Source organism: Protopterus annectens, chromosome 5.part0 (assembly GCF_019279795.1).
Source record: "Protopterus annectens isolate FY-2018-M chromosome 5.part0, PAN1.0, whole genome shotgun sequence".
NCBI lineage: Eukaryota > Metazoa > Chordata > Ceratodontiformes > Protopteridae > Protopterus > Protopterus annectens.
Window position 1 is genome coordinate 288,205,091 of NC_056735.1, and position 22,069 is coordinate 288,227,159.

The 22,069-nt window shown below is 37.7% G+C and overlaps 1 protein-coding gene across 1 annotated transcript in view; it reads left to right on the forward strand.

The window, feature by feature from the left end:
• MAP3K15 (mitogen-activated protein kinase kinase kinase 15) overlaps positions 1 to 22,069 on the forward strand; it is a 1,833,462-nt gene that overhangs the window by 1,694,075 nt on the left and 117,318 nt on the right. The window lies entirely within an intron of this gene.

The window sequence follows — 22,069 nt, forward strand, 5'->3', positions numbered from 1 at the left end:
AGAAGCTTGGAATAAGCTGCCTACTGCAATTCATCAGATCTCTTCTGGGTAAGTCTTTGTTTCAGTAACCAGTTTGGGGACTCAAGTTTATATGGCAGAAGTATCAGATTTATTTCCCCACGTGACATTCACCAAATCTCTTCTGGGTCACTCTGTAAGAAGGCTTTGAATACCTATTTCTGAAAAGTACAAGATCTCTAATGGTGCTATATGTATTGTTTTTCTGAAAAGATCAATATTAAGACAAAAAATGTTCAAACTGCAGTATTCATCTTGCTTCAGTGTTACTGATCAGAAGAACCAATTCTAATTATAAGAATGGTAAAAATAAGTAATACACAAAATTAAAACATCACAGTATTATTATTATTATATTTATTACACTATAATTTATGGCTTACATTGAAACTGAAATAGTGCTGCTCAAATCCATTGTACTAAACACATGATACAGGCCATCATAATATCCTTCCTATTCAATATCAATTCCTTCAGCAAATATGGAAAAAAAGAGCTGTACAAGCTAAAGGAATAGATGTGGCCAGGTGTCAGTTAACCAATGTATCTCTTTGTCATTTGTAAAGCATTCTTCCTGGCTAAACCTCACATTACCTTCCCTATACTGACCCTCATTTGATTATCATGGTTAACAGTTATAACCTTTTATCATCCTGTAAAACAACTTATTTTAATCTCTTAACATAATCTTGCCACTAAAGTTTCCCAAGTGCAAGCACCCTAATTGCACAGTTCAGTTGATCGTAAACATAAAAGTTCAAGCACCCTAATTTCACAATTCAGTCGACCATAAACATAAACAGTAACCTAATTACCAGGATATACTCGACTAAATATTAGTATTGTCATTAAATTTGTAAGCAAGCACAAAGGTAATACATATAGAGCCACAACTCTCAACTGTCCAGATTTTCCGCAGTAAGTCCAGATTTTTGCCTTATATTTTTGTCTGTTCCTCATAAAATTTATGGTTGTCTGGCAAATCACTAGGGTAATCTGAGGATCAAAGTCACTAAATAATGACATACGTCTGAGTTTCAGACTTCAGATCCTTCAGGAAATGCATGTTAACACAAACCCTGTTATTCTAACAACTTTCTAAGTTTACAAGAGCAATATTTAAAATCTGTCCCCATTTTTTGGGATGTTGTCCCCCATTATGTCGGGCTTTGTCCAGATTTCTAGCAGTTAGAAGTTGAAAAGTATTTACAGAGCATTTTGCAGTATGAAAACATAATGCTTAAAGACCCAAACTTTGTACCACCCTTTTAGTCCAGCCTAGTAAAATCTTAATGTATAGGCAGAATCAAGTCTTTGGATCATCTTTACCATCTTCTTGTCAGTGAAGCATGTCAGTCATGATCTTATACAAAAGCTATCCCACCTCACCTTCATGTATTTCACTGCTACTCCAGACAACCTCCTTTAGTGCTCACACTGATATTTCTGCAACAATAAATAGCTTATCAAGGCTGCACCCTCCAACAAATCATCTCACTCATCGACAGTAACAAATATCACACACAAAATTGTCCACATATACCCTTGGTCATAGGCAGCCAGTCCATCAAAGAATAGTCCAGCCAGCCCATTAGAGTATTAAACAGGAGACCACATTACCAATTTCTTTCATAGCCATCAATTTCCTTTTTCAGAATGCAAGAGGCAGACACTGATCTTCTTGAACATAAAGTGATAGCCTTACAGACTCATCTTGCAAATAAACTCCTTAAACCCAAACAGCACCAAAGCATATCTCATTGTCACCCTGCAGTCATTTCCAAAATTCCATTTCTCTGAGATGTCCATTAACACTGATGAACAGATATATTTTGAAGGTATCTGTACTAACAGTAAATTCTGCTTTACGTGTAGGGTCTTCATATCAAATGTTTCAGATCTCTCAAACAAATTTTAATAGCCTCCTTACATAGCTTCATCCATTAAATAATGATCATTGACATTCCTGTCATAGTCATAAAGAACAGGAATGGTTATTTTGAGATGCAACTCCTGTCCTCTTATTTGATTATCATATCTCCGTGGTGGTTAGAAAATCCTTCAGCCATGGTCAATATATCTTCCATGGCACTTCATCAAGGTCCAAAGAAGTTACAGTCCCACTTTATTCTTCACTTATTAAGCCCAACGTTGAATATCTTGCACTCACTGGTATAACCCTAAGTACCTTAACATTTCTTCACCAAAAAGATCTCAGGTCTCAGTAACCTTAGCTACCTTGACAGTCTAAAAACCATGTCCTTCTACCCAGTGTCCTTCAGAATCCTGAGAGGGGATTATTCATAGGTTCATAGGTGTGTACTAGGCTAATGGCCCTGGGGCCTTTACAAGCGTAGCCCTAGGATTACCCTGGCATAGTGCCACCCAAACTTAGTTCCCAGTGTCTCTGTCGAGTAGAGCCACTGGAGTTATCCCTGGGGTGAATTTTCTGTTTCCCATCCACTCATCAAGATTTCTCTTAAAGAGGGTCAGCAAGGTGCTCTGCTTGACATGTATGGGAAGTCTATTCCATAGCATGGGCAGTCTCTGGGTTATGAACCTGTCCCTCCAGCATGTTCTGTTAATTGTGGTAATGAGGTTGAGGTGTCTGGAGCATGTGATGCAGAAGGATTGGGATTTCTTTAGATGTTGCATTTCTAACAGAGCTGGGTCAGACATGGCTTTGTAAGTCAAGCAGAGATCACCTCTAAGTAGGCGATATGAGACAGAGAATAGTTGGAGTTTTTTGAGTCTGTCCATATAGGACAAGTGTTTAAGGCTTTGGATCCTCTTTGTGAGGTAATTTTGTGGCCTCTCCAGTTGTTGCAGGTGTCTAGTGAGGTACATGCCAAATGGGACATTGTACTCGATGATTGACCTAATGAGGGAAGAGTAGAGGGAGACAATGACCTCTTTCTTCCTGGATGCAAAATGTTTAGTAATGAGATGTGCCACATAGAAGGACTCTCTGACCACAATGGCAATGTGGTGATCAAAAGAGAGGTTGCTGTCAACCTGTGTTCCCAGATCTCTTATAACACCTTCTGTGTTCAGTGGACTATCATCAGTGTGGTAATTCATGGGAACCAGGTTTTTCCCAAAGGGGTTAAAGACACATTTTTTGGCATTGAGCTTAAGGCCATGGTTCTGATACCAGTTGTTGGTCTCAGTGAGGCCATTCTGTAGGATGTCAACATCACTTGGGGAGTTAATAATAGCTCCTGACTTGCAATCATCTGTGAACTTTGCCAGCCAGAGTCCCTTCATGTTGGCCTGGACTTCAAAGAAGTAGAAACCAAACAGGAGAGGACCCAGGACCGAACCCTGTGGGACTCCATTTGTGACTAGTCGGCAGTCTGACTTGGAGTCAGCTACTTGCATAGTGTGGGTTCTATCTGTGAGCCAGTTTGCAACCCACCTAGTGATATATGGGTTGATGTCTAGCTTAGTGAGTTTTTCTATGATTCCTGAGTAGGGAATGGTATCAAAAGACTTGGCAGATCAAGGTAGGCTGTATGAACCACCTTGCCTTCAAGTTGACCAGGCATGATCTACACTTCACATAACCAAACTGTGTGAAATCCAGTGTTTGGAGGTTCCCTATATCCTTGTTTATTAGGTCCATGATGATGTGTTCCATACCTTTGTATATCAGGTTCATCGGGCTAATGGGGCGGTAGTTCCCAGGGTCTGTAGTCGCTCCTCCTTTGTGGAGAGGTCTGACTGTAGCAGTGTGTCATTTGTTAGGGACAAAGCCTGAGGTGAGGCTGTGATTGAACAGGGAACACAGGTGAGGTGCCAGTTCACTCTGTAGTTCATGTAGAACACAGCCAGGGATATTGTCAGGTCCCATAGAAGCTGTATTCTTGGCCTTGGACAGTGCTGTTTTAACCTGTGCAGCAGTACTACTGAGTGCCTGGCAATCTACTGGTATTGTGATTGGTCCTTTGGGGGGGGGGGCGGTGGGTAAAGTTGGCACTGAATCTGTCGGCCAATATACTGGCAATATCTGTTGCCGTGGTATAGGAGGTACCATTGTGCAGTAGCTCAGAGCAAATATGGGTACTGCCGTGGAGATTCTTTACATAACTATAGAAGGCCTTGTGGTTGTCTTTACTATCTACTGCATTTCTGTTTTCATAGATATCTTTAGAGGATTTGATAAGCGATCTCAACCTTTTGTTGAGGCTGATAAGGGAGTTTTTTTCAGTCTTGAGACTTCACCTTATTCAGCATCACTTTCCTCCTTCTATTCTAGAGTTTGTTTATGGCATGGGACCACCAGATTGGCTTCCTTTTTTGGAGGAGAGCATCTTGGTTCTATTGGGTATGGCGAGATCCATGAATTTGTGGATGTGTTTGTACAGTGCATTGGTGTATGATTCAGTGGTCATACAACTATTCTCCATTTGCATGGGTGCCATGAAGTTAGTCAAGTTAGCTTTAGATTTCCAAGGTGGTTAGTTTGTGGTCGGATCTAAACAGGGAGGAGCTGACTATTGGTGTAGAGCAACGGTCTCCCATGTTAGTAATGACCAGGACAAGGATGTTGCTACCTCTAGTGGGGGTAAGAACGCGCTGGTCCAGGGCATTGGAATTAATGAACTCCAGGAAACGTTGGGCAAGTGTACTGGTACATGAGTAGTTTTCCCAGTTAATGGAGGGGTAGTTGAAGTCGTCTAGCAAGAGAGTGTTAGGTTGGACACTAATATTCTCCAGGGTGCTTAGGAACATGGAGTGTGAGTCTTGGGACATGGTTGGGGACCTGTATCAGGCTACAACCTGAATCTCTGTCTTACCCAATGTTAGCTGCACCTGAAGTATCTCTGATGCATTATGTTGAGCTACCAGTCTGGCAGTGTGCGCATCCTTTATGAATATGGAAACACCACCTCCTTTGGAGCTTCGGTCCAAATTCTGGTGCCAAAAGGTGTGGATTGAGCTATAGCCTGGTAGTGCACAAGTGCTTTCTGCTGCCTTGAACCAGGTCTCTCTTACAGCACAAATGCCGATGTTCTCCATTTTAAAGAGTGCTTCAAGTGAGTGCATTTTGAGATTTAGACTTCTAGCATTGAGCAGCATGACCCTCAGATTGCATTTGTTTATAGCTGTTACAGTGGTAATTTGGTCTTTGGAACACTGGCTAAAAAAGGCACTATAAGGGTGGCAAAAGCATTGGCCAGTATCCGGAAGCCCAGGGGTGGCAGATGCAGGCCATCTCTGGCAAAGCAGTCTGTCAATCATGTCATCCCAGGCAGACAGTTATTGGATCCCCTTAGAATGACACCAGAAACTTAGCCAATTGTTGAAATCAGTCATTTTCTGCTTGTACTGTGGTATAATTCTGGTGATCGTAGGATGCTGTTTAGGGATAGGGTCATACCCGTCTGGGCTACATAATCCGAGAGCTCCTCCATGTGTCTTTTCATGTAGTCCAGGGAGGTACATCTCAGGTCATTCACACCCACATGTACAATGACAGATTCATATTTGTACCTGTTGTTGAGGGACCTGAGTGCGTGCGTTATGTGATGGATCCTGGCATCTGACAGGCAGCTGACTGTTACTTTCTCCTTATTCAACCTAGTGAGTGGGACGTCAGTGTGCCTCACTATCGAGTCACCTATAACTAGTGTGTTGGGCATGCTGTTTTGCCTTAGGGGCTTTGGTTGAGTGGCACACAGTTTAAGAGAGTTATGTGTCTCGTGATTAGTGTTGTGTTGTGGTGGTTGAGTGTGTTTCTGCCTTGGAGGTCTCTGCTGCTTGGGTAGATTTTTATTGAGAGCCTCTGCGAAGGTGGGTGTGTCATTTGTGTTTTTATGTGCAGGCAGTGCTGGTGTGTGTTTTGGAGGGCTATGTGCTCCATTTGGTGTGGTGCAAGTGTTGACCTGCTCCTCTTGACCAGCTATTCCAATCTTGGCTGGAGAGTGCATGGCTTACAGTTTGGATATATAAGTGCATCTCTCGCAAGTCTGAGTATTTGGAGGTAAAAGAAGAGGGTTGTCTGTGTACATGAGGCAGTTGCAACATTGCCTCAGGATGCCCAGGTTCACCAGGTTAATAAGCGAAAGCACAGGGAACTGACCTTTAGACATACCTGGAAGGCTGGGCATTAATAATAAGTACTGGAGCTGTTTCCTTGTAGAATGTTTAGTGCTGGTAGCACTTTTGTGTGCTACAATAATTGCTCCAAGAAGTCTGGTAAAGTGCTAGACTAATAAGCTAGTATAAGTGCAAGAGTGGAGAGAACTAGTAGATCTAAGGGACAAATTGAAGAGCAGACTTTGGCACTGCTCAGGAGTTTACAAACAGTCCTGGATACAGCAAGTCTGTATCTGGACTAGACTAGTTACAGGAAAGGTGGGAAGCAAGCACAAGTGTGGCTTTTAAACCAGAACATTGAAAGAGATGGAAAAACTGCCCAAACAGCCAATAAACTACAATTTCTGGGCCAGAAACCACTCCTCTTGTGGTAGATAGGCTAAGCTTCCTGCTTAGCCTTCTGTGCTATGAATGACTCACATCTGTTTGAGGGACTTAAACTTACTCTATTACATCAACACCCGATGAAGTGACAGTATCCTAACCCAGTGTAGCTCTCATTTCAAGAATAGGCTGTCCTTGCCTATCACCTTGCCTATCAAGCAAAATACTTCCCTAGCAACCATTAAAACCAGTCTGGATGACTGGTTGGGTGGTAAATTTTCTCGGGGGATATGTGAAGAAAATCTGCTTAATGGTGAACATTGTTAGTCACCCACTAGTACTGGGTGATGTGGCTGACCTTCTTAATAGCCTGCTTTGGCCATAAGCTTACTAAGAACCTGTAAACTTGATGGACTGAAAGACAACACATCTTTTCTGATTTCTTAAGCAAGCTAATGCAGTCCCCTATCAACCATCTTCAAAAAATTACAGCTCAATGAGTTATTCCATCTTATCATATTGAGCATACATAGATACATGTGTATTAAGGTATTATACCACAGATGTCCAAAGAGAAAACTCAAGTCAAATATCTAACAGGAAAATAACTGTACTGTCCTATAGTAATACAGAATCTTCTTTGATCAAATAGCAACAACTAGATACAAGAATAACTCATTTCCAGTCCTTAAGCCAGAGAATTCCCAAACATATTACTGTAAGACTTATCATCAATTCATACCTGTATAACTGAACCAGACACATCATGAACTCAATGTATATGCATCCCACCTGACTTTGGATTTGATATATTGTTTCATATACCAATTTGCTACCATACATTGAAACTTATAAACATTAAAATTCAGTCCTCATACTAACTCTGTACTTTTGATTGTTCACAAATTCCGATAAAGCAACAAGTCATTTCTGACTTTAATTATCATGTTGACAAATTTACCAGATCATCCTTATTAATAATATTCAACCAGATTACATTATTCAGTTCATACTGCCACACCTGCAGTAATGCTTGTTCTTTCTGATACAATGAAACAAACTGAACAAGCATAACTATGGTTTAACAAATTTCTTCTCCAGCAAGGGCAATGAAAGCCTATATACATTTTCAATACATAACATTCAGTTTGCAAATCTGGTTCAAAGTGTCATTTTGGATTTGATAAATCCCAAATAATCCAAACATTCTTCCCTTTCTAACATACCAGTCACTCATAAATTCCACCTCTTCACTTTGTCCTTCAAATTCTTGTGCTAGTACTCTGTATAAGTTGTATGTCCAAACACATCCATGATTTTGTCTTAAACTTTCCCAAAAGACTGTTTCTGTCCACCAAAGCATTGTGTTTCTCTTCACCTTATCAACATTGTTCATCTTAACATGATTCAGATAAAGCCTTAAATCAAGGATTATTCCTTCAATGACCACATTACATCCTCTGATGATACTCTGTTGCCATTGTAGCTTGACCTGCACCATTACCAGGTCAAGTGTCCACTGCACATTCCTCCTCACTATCCATTTTCTCTACAAAAGATAACTTTGTTTTCAAGTTTCTCTTGGCCCATTAATATCACCTTGGAAATAACACCATAATACTGTTCTGTCATCAATTCCTTAATCAGATGAATAACTTTAGCTGACACATTTTATCAGTTTAAAACATTATAAATCAGAATGAACTGAGGAGATATCTGCCTACTTATCAGTGTGTACTCATATTCCAAACTGATGTGATAATAATCCCAATCTGTTAACCAAACTCCAAAGTAAGGCTAGGGCACTATTGATAATCATAGCCTATGCTCCACGGCAGGGTTGTGATAGAGAGGAAGAGAGTGCATTTGGACAGCAGTTGCAGGACCAGCTAGATAAGGTTGGACAACATGAGCAAGTGTTGATAAAGGATGACCTGAATGCATATATTGGGACAGACAGAACAGGATACAAGGGCTGCCTGGGTCCACATGGATGGGGCAACAGGAATAAAGAAGGAGAGGCCATTCTAGACTTTTGTCTGGTAAATGGCTTGATGGTTGTCAACACATAGTTTAGCAAGAGATGCAGTCACACTATCACATATAAGAGTGGCCAACATGCAACTCAGGTAGATGTTCTCCTAGTAAGTTGGCAATGGGGTAGAATTGGTGACTGCAAAGTAATTCCTAGTGAAACAGTCGGCCCACAGCCTAAACCACTAGTTGTCACAGTCAGCTACAAGCAGTGGTCAGAGAAGGCTCTAAGGTTAACAGAGACTAGGCTGAAGACCTTGAAGTTGACTGAAGAGAAAGCACAAGATTTCAAGGAAATACTCAGGACTTTACCACCTCAGGAAGAAGAGGAAGAGGAAATAGGTGGAGTTGAACAAGAATGGAAGCACCTCAAGACATGTGTGAGGACTACAGAAGAAATATACTGCCAAGCCAAGTATGGAAATAAGGTTCATATAGAAGGTCAGTGATGGAATGCAGAAGTCCAGGAAGTGATCAAAAGAAAGGAGTATAAGAAAAAGTGGAGATAGAAAAGACAGAGCAAGCTAGAAAGGAATACTGGTTGGTTAATAAAGAGGCTAAGAGAGGAGATGCAACAGCAAAGAAAAAGGATTCTAAGACACTCTATCAGGTTCTGGAAAATGATTCAGCAAATGGCCAAAAGAAAATCTTATCCGTTTGCAAGACAAAGACAGAAAGATAAAGAAGATAGACTTGCCCTGATAGAGTTTTTAGCTGAATCTAGAACAGAAGCTGCTCTTAAAAAGAGATAATTATTATAGCATATAAAATATAGCATGATAACTATAGGAATCAATCAGAGGAGGTTAAAAATATTGGGAAGAGAGACTGGATAAGCAATTCACAAGGAAACAATGAGAGGATATATGTATGGCACCCAAATATGCAACAAAGTCTAGATGATTTAGGATTTTTGCTTGGAAGTGTTTGCATAGGTATTTTTACACCCCAGACACACACCAAATAATTTTTCCTCAGGAAGTTGGCAAATCTTGGAGGTGTGATGGGGAAGAAAGAAGTAACTATGAAGATATGTTTTTGGAGTGTAATGAGTTGGCAGACTTTAAAAATTCCCTACAAAATACTCTTGTCAGGAATATTGGGAGAGCAAAGGCTGTAACTAAGGAAATGATTTTATGAGCTGCAATACAGGATCTGAATTACCCAGGCATAGTAAGCTCTTGTTAAGTTTAATGCTGGTAGCTACAAAAAAGCAATTACTAGTAAAGGGAAATCAATATCTCCTTGATACTGAATGTAACTTTTCTCATGCAAGGGGCTCCATACATCCAGAACTTTAGTTTCTTGGAAGCAGTCACTCAGTGCAAACTCAGATATATTTCTCAAAATGCTTTGTACTGGTGAAGGTCATAGAAATGTGTCCTCCAGATAGAAGTCTGCCTGTTTGGCCAAACTGAGTAAGTCCTGAACAAGGAATGATTGAAGTTTTTGACTGAGAATTGTGGTGCTGGGGCCTCACTGACCGTGATTCCATTGGAATTTTCTCATATGAAATCTGGTATGAGGAACTATAAGAAAAGTTGAAGCAATGAACCCCAGGGTTTTTAGAAATTCTTTTGCTGAAGCAGACTTCTGTTATAATAGATTCACAGAGCAGTTTTTGTATGCTACTGTTTTTCCAGGTAGGAAAACATCTGTTTGCAATGCGATATCTGTTAGGCAACCTACATAAACCACTCTGGATGAAGGAATTAGAGAAGATTTCTTTAAGCTACATTCTGAAGAAGGTTCCTGAGAACTCCATGGCCTTTAGTACCTCTGAACTGGAAATAACTTGATTCATACAGTCATCCAGGTCAGGATAGATGTGAAATTCATAGAGTCTGCTAAAGGTTATAACTGGAGCGAGGCACTTTATGGATACCCCTGGTGCTGTATAAAGCCCAATGTGCAATAAACTGATATTGCAAACCCAAGACAGAGAATCATAAATATTTTCCATGACTCTTGTGGATAGGAATGTGAAAATATGCATCTTTTAAATCCTGAGTAACAAAACAATATATATATTTCGGTGTAGAAGAGGCAGGAGAGTTTGAAAGGTGAGTCTTTTGAAGTGAGAAACCCACGATGTCTGGAAATATCTAGAATTGGCCTCCAGTCTGCTTCCTTTTTGAGGACCAGATATGTCCATGAATAAAATCATTTTCCCATAAGGCTGGAGGTACTTTTTCTATTACTCCTAATAGGAGAAGATTTAAAACAAGTTTCTGATTTTTGTGAACTGAAGGAATGCCTTAGAGTGTTCGTTTGGAATTTCATTGAAGCCTCTAACCTATTTTTGTAATGCTTAACATCCAGAAATCTGAAATAATTGTTTCTCATAATGACAGTCAATGAAAGGCTTGCCAGCAGTTTTGTGGGAAAGGGGGATTTGACCATTGTGGGGATGAAGAAGGTGAAGGAGGCTGGAGAGGCATAGTCAGGGCTGATCTCTAGTATTGCTGGAACTCTGGAATCAACTTTGCTTCAGCTTATGGTCCTCTTACCATTTTTCTTAAAATGACCTTTGCCTGATTTTTATTGTTTAGATTTGAACTGTATTCTGAGTAAAATAATCTGGGTTTACAGGGGTGAGGGTGGGGACTCTCTCATATCTAGGTACTGAACAAAGAAAGAGCCACTTTACCTTTTCATCACTTTACCTCTCTCTTCTATTTTCTTGAAGACTTCAGCTGTGGGACACCCAAACAGCATATTTTTTTTCTAGAGGATTTTTTAGTAGCTGAGGCTTTACATCCTCTGGTAAAGGTTGGAACCATGACCAAGCATGACAGAGCTAGTAACAGCTGCTCTAGATGCTATATCAGTTGCATCAGATTTGCAGTTTATAGAATGTTTAGCAATTTAAGAGATGGAATGAAGCATTTCTTGAAGTCTGATCATGTGCATTGGTTAGGAATCTCAGAAAAAATGTGATCTACATTGTCTAACAGTGAAAACAAATTTGATTATACATACTGACAGTTAGTAGCCATGAAAAGATAGGGTTGCAGAATAATATATATTTTTGCTGAACTTGTCAAGAGCTCTGATCTCCTTATTTGGAAGAGAATTAGGAACAGAAGCTAATTTAGCTCCATTTTCCAAGTCCATGGGAATAGCAGTAGGGTCAATATAAGGACTTTTCTAAAGATATTTGCATAAATCCTATATAGAGTAAAACCTGTCTGATCTCAGCAACTGGAGACTGAGAATCTAGGGCAAGAGAAGTTGCATCTTCTAAGATATCAAGGGAATAGCCACAGGTTTATCAACATCCATATCAAGAAGATCAATATATCCCTTTTGAGAGTTAGATGTTTCCCTCCCTTCCCACTTGAAAATTATTTCATCTTTGAAAAATCCCCACCAAATAAATGTCACATTTGGAGAGGCAGAGAAAATAGTGTCTTCAACATCTGACTCATAGTCAGAAGGAGAAGGTATCTTAAGCATATAAGCTTTCTTATCTGTATAATCCTCTTCTGAAGAAAGAAGAAGCTGTTTTTCTTTTGGAAAGAAGAGAGGTAAGGAGGAGCTTGTTCTGTTTGTAAGACTTGGATATCCTTTAACAGTCCTTCAGCTAAAACAAACCAGTCATCTTGAAAAGTATAAGGAAGAGGTTTCTCAGAAGGACCTTTCCCAGGAGTAGAAAGAGAGGATATGTGTTCTGCTTTTGGCTGCTTTTTACATTAGTTGTCTGCTAAAGGCTTTCATGGATAGAGTCAGCCCTCTATTCTACAACCTTCAGTCTTTTGTCTGAAGAAGTCTGTAGAAACCCTCTTAACCTTCTGTTACAATGACTCTAGGTTAGATGGAACACTTGTTTGAATGGCATATAGGAAAGGTGATAGAAGGACGGTTGGTCGCAGAGGTCGTGCCTTTATCCCTAGTTATCATGGCCTACAAAAAGACATTAGATGGCTGGGAGATGCCAGTGGATGGTAGGAGTTAGGAACTATTCTTATCAGTTTCTCACCTAGAAGACGATGCAGATGTCTGATCCGAATCATCTGCGTTTTTGAGCTTCTTATCCCTTTGCTTCTCTTTAGCTGGATGCTTTAGAAGAAGCATATGACATAGCTGCACACATCAATAGTAACAACCTCTTAGCAACCAAAATACTGTTTAAACTACAATTGCAGGGCACATTCACAATTACAGTCTTATTATTTTTGCTGAATACCAGCTGCTCTATTAAAAGTATTTTAGCACTAAGGAAATACAGTCACAAAGCATAAGCAAGGAGTGAACGCTGCAAACCAAGCCAAATAGTGTAATCCAAGTGGAATAAGCCAATAAACCAGCGAAGCTATAATACACCTCTTTAATTGTCAAAACAGCGAAACGAAACATATACAATTCAAATAAAAACAATAAAAAGCTATGAAAAGCGATTAAGCGCTTTCATCCACTAGATCGTGGACTTCATCAGAATCAAATTCATCACATTTTTTCTACAACACGTTGTCTATCTATCAATTCATATTTCATGTAAAGATCACTAATCTGTACTTGAAATATGAATTGATAGATAGACAACGTGTTGTAGAAAAAATACGATGAATATGGCTTTAAAATTCTTTGTAAGAAGTTGGCGCCAAAAAGCTTATAAAATGATTCATTCTACGATTGTATTTGATTCTGATGAAGTCCACGATCTAGTGGATGAAAGCGCTTAATCGCTTTTTATAGCTTTTTATTGTTTTTATTTGAATTGTACATGTTCTTTTGAGTGTATTGGAACATTTCGTTTCGCTGTTTTGACAATTAAAGAGGTGTATTATATCTTTGCTGGTTTATTGGCTTATTCCACTTGGATTACACTATTTGGCACAGTCACAAAGCATACTACTGATGATTTTTGGAATCAGATGGACTAATTTCCTGTTAAAGATACATGCGGGTCTCCACAGAATACTTTTTAACAACAGACAGCAATACTCTCACACAAACTAAGGTACAACAGCGACCATTCACAATATGGTTTAAACGACAATACCAGGACACATTTGTGATTATGATCTTATTTTACATTAAGTGAATTTCTAGAGTTTATTTTTAATTTTAATTTTTATTGATTGAAAGAGTTATTAGCCCCATAAAAGTGGGCCAGCACCTTAATGGAGGAATCTTAAAATACTTTTAATCATTTTTTGTTGTATTTATTTGAATTTTTAAAAATATGTTACATTTTTCTGAGAATGATGGATCTGATGAAGGTGCACAAAAGAGCTTTCAAATCGTACATCAGCTTTTGATAACACTTGATTGAGGCTTAAACTTGTAAATTTTGTTACATTTATTTGTTTTGTTCAGTTATTTTGGGGGGTAGACCTCCTTGTATTTGGTTGGCTGGAAGAGCAAACCAAGACTTCCATGCCAATTAGTGAAACCCGGACACCAAGTCTGATGTGAGACAAGCTCAGGCCGGTCATATCTTTCATGCTAATTGGATGAAAGCCGGACACCTGTTTTGATGAGACACAGGTTCAGGCCAACAGTCATAGCTATCCTCCAGTCTGAAGCCCCACCCCTAGTAATCCTAATGGTATATAATTCAACTTCGTTATAGACTATCACTGTAAGTGCTTATCCTTCATTATTAATAAAGGAAATGGATTTCAGTTTATAAATGGTCTCTGCAATTTATTGAGAGAAGACAAGCAGCCATCAACATAGGATTAATAATCTATTCTTTTAGAGGCCCCAAGTCTGCTAGATAATGTTAAGGTCCGTAACCTAACAGAGTCCTTCTCAGGACTATCCATTTGGTAATTTTTAAGATTTAACCTGACAGCTTCAAGGTAATTTCATAAAGTTTTAGTGACAAAACTCTGACAAACTTGGCAGGACTTAATGCTGTGTTCTGTCCGCAAACAAAATAAACTAATGTGGCAGTCACAATAAGGTATTTCTCCGCCACAGTTGCACTTCCCTTTTTTGATACAGACAGAAGAGTAGAGCCCAATAGATTTATAGTAAAGGAAGAAAAAAATAATTCTTTACAGGGTTATTATCTGCCTGAGCTTCATAGACTATATCTGAAGGTATAGAAAACTGATCATGACACAGATAGATGTCTGCATATACAAACGTAGCAAGAAAGTTCTGAAAGTAGCACATATACATACTTCTTACACCAACATACTGGCATGTGCCTAGGTCAAACATATTCCTTACAGGGGAAGGATCCTAAGATTATAAAGGCTAGCTGTCTGGACAGGACCTTTGAGGTGAAAGTCTCAAATGTTAAGAATATTACAACATTAATCTAATGAAGAACATAAACCCAAAGCCTTTTCTGTCTGGATTCTTACCGATTCAAAATACTTCAAGGACTTCATTGGCTTTCTAAGTAGGTTCTGCAGTGTACCAGCCTCTGATAAGAATACTGGCTTTTGTGTGACAGCTACCTGAGCTTGGATTCCATTGAAAGATAGAACTTCTGTTCTAGATTGGCCTGCTTCCTCAGACTGTATTTTGTTTGACCAGCATGTGGGGGGACCCTTCAGAGTTCCAATAACTAGACGATTGCTCAGCTTGGTGTTCTTTAATGCTGTATAATGAAATTATTCTGGCACTCCATCTTGAGAACACATCAGGAAGCTATAGAGAAAGTTAAGAAAATGACAAAGCTCTTTCCATCGAGGTTCTTACTGGGTCAGAGCAGTACAATGACATTGTCAGTCTGCTAGAGCTGGGCCTGCAGTGTGTCAGCCACTGCTGAGAGTAGAGTTTTCCATATGGCAGCTACCACAGCTTGGCATCCACTGAAGGAGCAAAATGCCTGCTTTTGATTAACTGGATTTTAGCGGGTGTAGTCTGGATTTTCATTGGCTAGTTTCTGCAGAGGAGTAAGCTGGATTTTTATTGGTCTGGTTCTGAGGAGGTAGGGTCTTACAGGGCTTTAAATAATGAGTGTTTTTTTTCTGTACATCAGTGTAAATCTTCTTGGTTAGGCAGTGGAAGAGCTTAGTCTACTCTATACAGGTAAGGTAACCTCTTTGTCCTTGTTGTAGATAATAGAAACATCACTGCCTTTTCTGTCTCCGCTTAGTTGAAGTAGTGTGATTCATTTTAAGTTTGAAATTTATGCATTGCTTGTACTTATTCCTTAGCATTAGCAATAATAAGTACAAGCAATAATATCAAATGCATTGTTTGTACTTATTCCTTAGCGTTAGCAATAATACCAGATTTGTTTGATTAATTACTTTATTAAGTTAACCCAAGTTTGGTTATGTGCTTATTTAACAAATATTGGGACTTCCAAAGTAACATTTTAATTAATTAGTAAAAAATACACTTCTTAACACTGCGGTGATGGCATTGTCTCCTTTAAGGAGGACCGTGCGTGAATTACATGCATTACATGCAGGCCAATGCAGATGTAAACACATTTTCACATTTGCATGCAGAATTTAAACTAACCGTTCCATTGAGAAAAAAAATGTAAGTGTGTGTGTGTGTGTGTGTGTGTGTGTGTGTGTGTGTGTGTGTGTGTGTGTGTGTGTGTGTGTCTGTGTGTGTGTATGTGTCTAATTTAAACTAGCTGTTTCTGTATGAGAGAAAAAGTGTGTGTGTGTATGTATGTAATTTAAAAACTGGCTTTAAATTTCAAATTATTGACAATGTGGACCTTTTGGAAATGGAAGGAGACATCCCTAATCTTTTAGAAAAACGTAAACTACAGTGGCAATTGAAACTGAACTCTTTTAGAAAACAGGGGCTTAATTATTATTGCTCCATAAAAAGCATACTAGATCGCAGAAAATTGCCCCACTGTTTAAAATGCTATTAAAAGATTGATATGAGACTGATTAATGCTTACATTACTTGCTTATATTCTGTTTAAAAACAACTACCAAACACTGTTTACTTCTTTTAGCACTGACTTACAATGTTGTAAAGAACATACTTTAGCTGGGTCATGTATAGATTAATCAATTTTGGTGAGTCCACATTAAATGCTACATTAGATTTTAAACTGAACAGTTTTGTTACACTTTTTACTTTTAGGCAGTGAAAGTCTGATAGTGCACACAATGTGCATAGGCCTAGTCTTTTTCTGTTTTAAAGGTTGCAATTATGCTTGCGTGCGCTCTTACATACTCAGACTGTGTGTTTTCTTAGTTAGATGCCACACTTTAACAGATCCCCATGGCCTTAGTGCTTTATTTTTAACATTTATCAGTGTATTTCCAGCTTAGTGATTATTTTTATTTTTTTTCATCCTACTTAGGTTTTCATTTGTGTATCTATACACATGTTCATTCATATTATGAATTCTTTCTGACACATAAACCTGATGAAGTATTTATTTGATACAAAAGCAGTATTTGTTAAAAGTTGTATATTTATTATTTTTTTCCAGTAAATGTCTATTGGTTGAACTTTTTGTTAGTCAGGCAGTCATTTTTTAGTTAGTTTCTGTATTAATAAAGTTTTAATTAGTTGATTAGCCTATACAAAATGTTAATAAATTGGTCGTAGATTGTAATTTGTCTCTTGTTTTCTAGTTTTAGTTTTAGGTAGCACTGTCTCCAATTACACTATGGTGTTAAGGGGGGACTTGGCTAAAGGAATGATTTTAATGCTTTTATCACTGTTAACAGAACCACCCTCTGTAACTACTCTCTTGCTCCAAACAACCTGATTATATATAAATAAGGAATGTTTTGGATGCTTTTCATTACACTCAGCTAGGACTGCTTGTTTGTGTGTTTCAATAAAGGATATTCTATTTTAACTCAGCTGTGGACTACCTGCTATTTTCAAATTTATTATTTTGTAGCACATATTTTGCAGTTATATTTCACAGTTCAGTTTTTATTAAGTGAACTAAGTGCATAACATAATTTAGGAAGTGAACATCACACCCTCCACATTGCAAACTTTCTTCTTGGTTTGTGTGTAATTTAAACTAGCCATTCCATTTGTTTCTGTATCTGAGATAAAGTATGTATGTATGTATGAATGTAATTTAAACTAGCTGTTCAGTTAATTTCTGTATGAGAGAACCGGTCTGTGCGTATGTGTGTCTGTATGTAATTTAAACCAACCAATTTTTTTGTATGAGAGAGAAAGTAAGTGTGTGTGTGTGTGTGTGTGTGTGTGTGTGTTGCTGTATGAGAGAGAAGGTATGTGTATGTCTGAGTGTGTGTAATTTAAACTAGCCATTTATTGTATGACAAAGTGTGTGTGTGTGTGTGTGTGTGTGTGTGTGTGTGTGTGTGTGTGTGTGTGTGTGTGTGTGTATGTGCACACATGCACACATGGAATTTAAACTAGCCATTCATTTGTTGCTGTATGAGAGAGAAAATGTGTGTGTGGGTGGGGGGGGGGGTGTAACATACGTTTCAGATCTCCAGATTTTCACAGAATGTCCAGATTTAGCCTCATAGTTTTAGTCTGTTTCTCATAAAAAGTGGTTTTCTGGCAAATCACAGAGGATTGTAGTTACTAAATAATGACATATATAAGGGTTTCAGACTTCATAACCTTCAGAAAATGCCTGCTAACATAAATCATTTTATTCTAGCAAATTTCTAAGTTAAAAAGAGCAATGTTTAAAATCTGTCCATATTATTGGACCATTGTATCACAGTTACTTTAGGCTTTATCCAGCTGTCTTGTACTGAGAGATTGAGAGGTATGGTTTGTAATGCCCTAGTTAAGGGGGTGGGGCATGTTAGTCAATTAACATGATCAGGCTTGGCCCTGTAACTTGGTTACAGGACACAAGAGCCTGGATCCTCTACACCAACTACCAGACTACTGAAGAAATTGTGAGCTTCAGTGGAGACGAGAGCCTGAATCCTCTACCCCAACTATCAGACTGCTGAAGGAATTGTGAGCTTCAGTGGAGACAAGAGGCTGAATCCTCTACACCAGCTACTAGACTGCTGACAGAATTGTGAGTTTGAGTTTCAGTACAGTTTTTAGGGAATTATGAGTATCAGTGGATTTTCATGGGATTGTGACTTTCAGTGCATTTTCATGGAATTGTGGATTTCAAGGGAAGAGATGTTTACCATTGCTCATGCAAAGTCTGTTTTCAATGTACAACTAAATGTTTTATTTAGCAAATGGCAATTACTGTTTGTGCTGTATAATTTAAAAGCAGTGTTAGCACCATAATTGTTTTTGGTGCAGAAGGCTATGGATTCTGCTACCACATCATGTAGGTGAAGTGCTGATATTGCAGTGCCCTTTCAATTGCTGATTCTCTGCTGCATTGTAAAGGGGGATAGGAGTTTTGCACTCCTGAGTATGTCCTCCTTTGTATGAGATGCCTAATAACTATGAACGTGTTGATGGATTGTCAGTCATTCCCTATTACAATATTACCACCTTAACTGGAAACCTTGTTGCAGTGCAAAAAAAAAGACCAGGACCAGAACAGAACAAGGTTAAAAAGTTTTAATACTTGAAAAATAATTTGATAAGTGCTTTCATTCCCATAAACAGAACTTCATCAGAACAATATAGTTACTCTCTTCGATCCATTTAAAAATATTGTTTCCTAAAATCACATGATTAAGTTGAACAAATCACAGTTAAACATCAATAAACATAAAAGTTAAAACCCTCTTTCTTATGTTACCTAAAATTACAATATTAAATTAAAACTTAATTAATCCACTGACAAATCTATGTATTAACATAATTATATAAAGAATGTATATTTACACCTCATAATGTTTTAACATTAAAGTACAAATGATAGAACGCATTTCATTTAACCATGGAAAATCTGTGCCATTAAGAAACAACTGCCACCAAAGTTCACGGCTTTCAATATATTCACCCTTAAATCCACCTCGAGGTTCCAATGTTACTTGTTCCAGTACAGAAATTACAAATTCATGTCCTGCATTTAATTCATTATGTTTAAATAATGTATTAGTATTCTTCTTTTTCCTAATATCATAATTATGTTCAGAAATACATTCCCTCAACTTCCTACCAGTTTTTCCAATATAAAATGCTAGGTGCGATTCACATTGAGCTAAATATACCACATGTTTAGAATCACACGAGAACTGGCCTTTAGCATAAATAGTTTCACCCCATTCAAAACACAGTTTCTTTTTAAATGACAATAACCACATTTAATCATGCCAACCCCATGATGATGCCTTACCTTTGGTAAAAGAAAGTATTTTTCCATTCTCCAATTAATTCTTAAAATACCTATCCTTTCTATAGGTATTCAAGGATCTTTCTCCAACTTTTTTATCACTTCAGGGTTTTCATTAAATAAGGCCCAGTTTTTATGTAGAATATCTGAAATTGGGCCACTGCCCACTGTAATGGTGTTAGTAAAAGATCTCTCATGTGTTATACAAGAAACAATATTTGTTATACCATAATCTCAATCTTAGTCCCTAATATTAATGGTGTATAAAAAACATTCTTCCACTTAATTAGCACTTTTTCTATTATTGGATTTATGAAATGGTATGGGTATCCTCTTTTGTAAAACATATGAGCTAGAATATCACATTCCTGTAAAAAGCCATAGCTTTTTTCTTATATTTAGGATGTCAACTATTATAATGTAGAAAAGAATGTGAAAAAGTTGTTTTTTCTGTAAATATTAGTACTAAATCTACTATAGTCATAATCTTTTTTTAGCTCAGTGTTCAAATAAGTGATAACATCCTTATCCATGCTATACGTAAAACTCAAAAAATTCAACAGTGGAGGCGTGGCTAAGGATGAGCCTTGAGTAGCAGCATTTTCTGACAGCTGTGCCTTTTCATATCTTTTATGACAGGAAAATTTGAGAATATCTATCTAATACGTTGTTTTTTTACACATTTAGTTTATTCTTAAAGTCTTTTTAGATAGTATCTCAATTTTTGTACTTTTTTTTATATTTTCCTGTCAAAATATTAGAGACAAGTCTCTGTCACCAGTTAACAGTATGAGCTTCTCTAAATCTTCACACCAGGATATCTCCTTAAAAAAGAAACTACAAACTTTACTTTCTAACATTCAAGATCTCTCTACAAAAATAGACAAATTGGACTTGAACTTGGAAAACTTTAAGGAAAAATCTTCTCAACAAATGGAAACTATTCATCTAGACCTTAGACAACAAGAAGAACAAATCAATGGAATAGAAACATCTTTAAATGACATGACCTCTAGAATTCAGGTAAATAAACACTATCTTGAAAGCATTTTAAAGCAAAACTCCCTACTGTCAGCAAAAATAGATGATCTAGAGAACAGATCTCGAAGAAACAATATCAGAATCTTCGGGTTGCCGGAAAATGTGGAAGATAATAATATGGAGAAATTTTTAACATCATGGTTACCAGGCATCCTGCAGCTTCCAGAAGCCCTTTCATATGGAATTGAAAGGGCTCATAGATCTTTGTTTTCATCAAAAATTAATAAAGGTAACACCACAAGATCTGTCATAGTCAGATTTTTGTCCTCTTATTGTCCTGAAGACAGCATGGTCCAAATCTCCCATCAGATTTAAAGATAATGTTATCCGTTTTGACAATAACTATTCTTCTTCAGTAATAGCCAAAAGGAAATTATTCTTGCCATTACTCAAAGAACTTTAAAAAAACACAAATTAAAACACACTTACTTTTTCCAGCAAGGCTAAAAATCTTTCTTCAAGACAGTTCCAAGATTTTTGATGAACTAGAACCAGCCATCACATATATAAAATCAAGTAAAATCCTGGATAAAATAGATGATATGGACTGGGCTTCCACTAACCTCAAGCAATTAGCGGAAAATGGTTCCTGGAAATCTCTATACCACAAAAAGAAACTAAAAAAGCAATAAATGACTTCAGTTCTATTTTATTTTGTTTTTTTTTACATAACCCATAAGTCTTGTGAGATGAAAATGGTTCAACAGGTGAGTGTTATAAATGCATTTTTTCCTTCTTCACTGGTTTGTGTTATGAGCTACTTAATTTTATGCTATTTGCTTCATATTCAATTGTTATTAACCTCAAGTTACATTATGATCTAATAATATTAGTATTTAGTTCGTTAACTTGACATAGAATTTCCTTCACATGATATAATTCATTCACATATAAGATAGAAGGAATATATGTTCTCCTGCTTTTGACAGTTCATATCTTGTCCTTTGCAACTAGCGGTTACTTGGTTGGTTACGCTGCTGTTTTACAGTTACATTTGGACTGTAGGAGTGGGCTATATGCATTGTGGTGTACTGGTTCTTACTTTTTATTATTTTTTTCAGTCTGAGTGATTCGTTCCTTTTTTAAGGTTTGTGGGTCTTGGCTATTTTGTTTTTTTAGCTCTGATGTATTGCTGATGGGTTAGCTTTGTTGGACGAGTTATTTGAATGGACTTTTGTGTGTATACGCTGGGATTTGTTAGATTTGTTTGATGGACGCTATCTTTTTGGTGTCCTGTTGTTTTTGGAGAGACCTTGTGTTGGTCATGGACTTTCTTGTGAGATTCTTTGTGGGTTTATTTGTTGTTTTTTTTTTTTTTTTTTTTTTTTGCTATCTTGTGTATTAGTGCTTGGTTTTGATTCATGTGGTGACATTTGCGTATTGCTCTTGGTGTATTCGTGA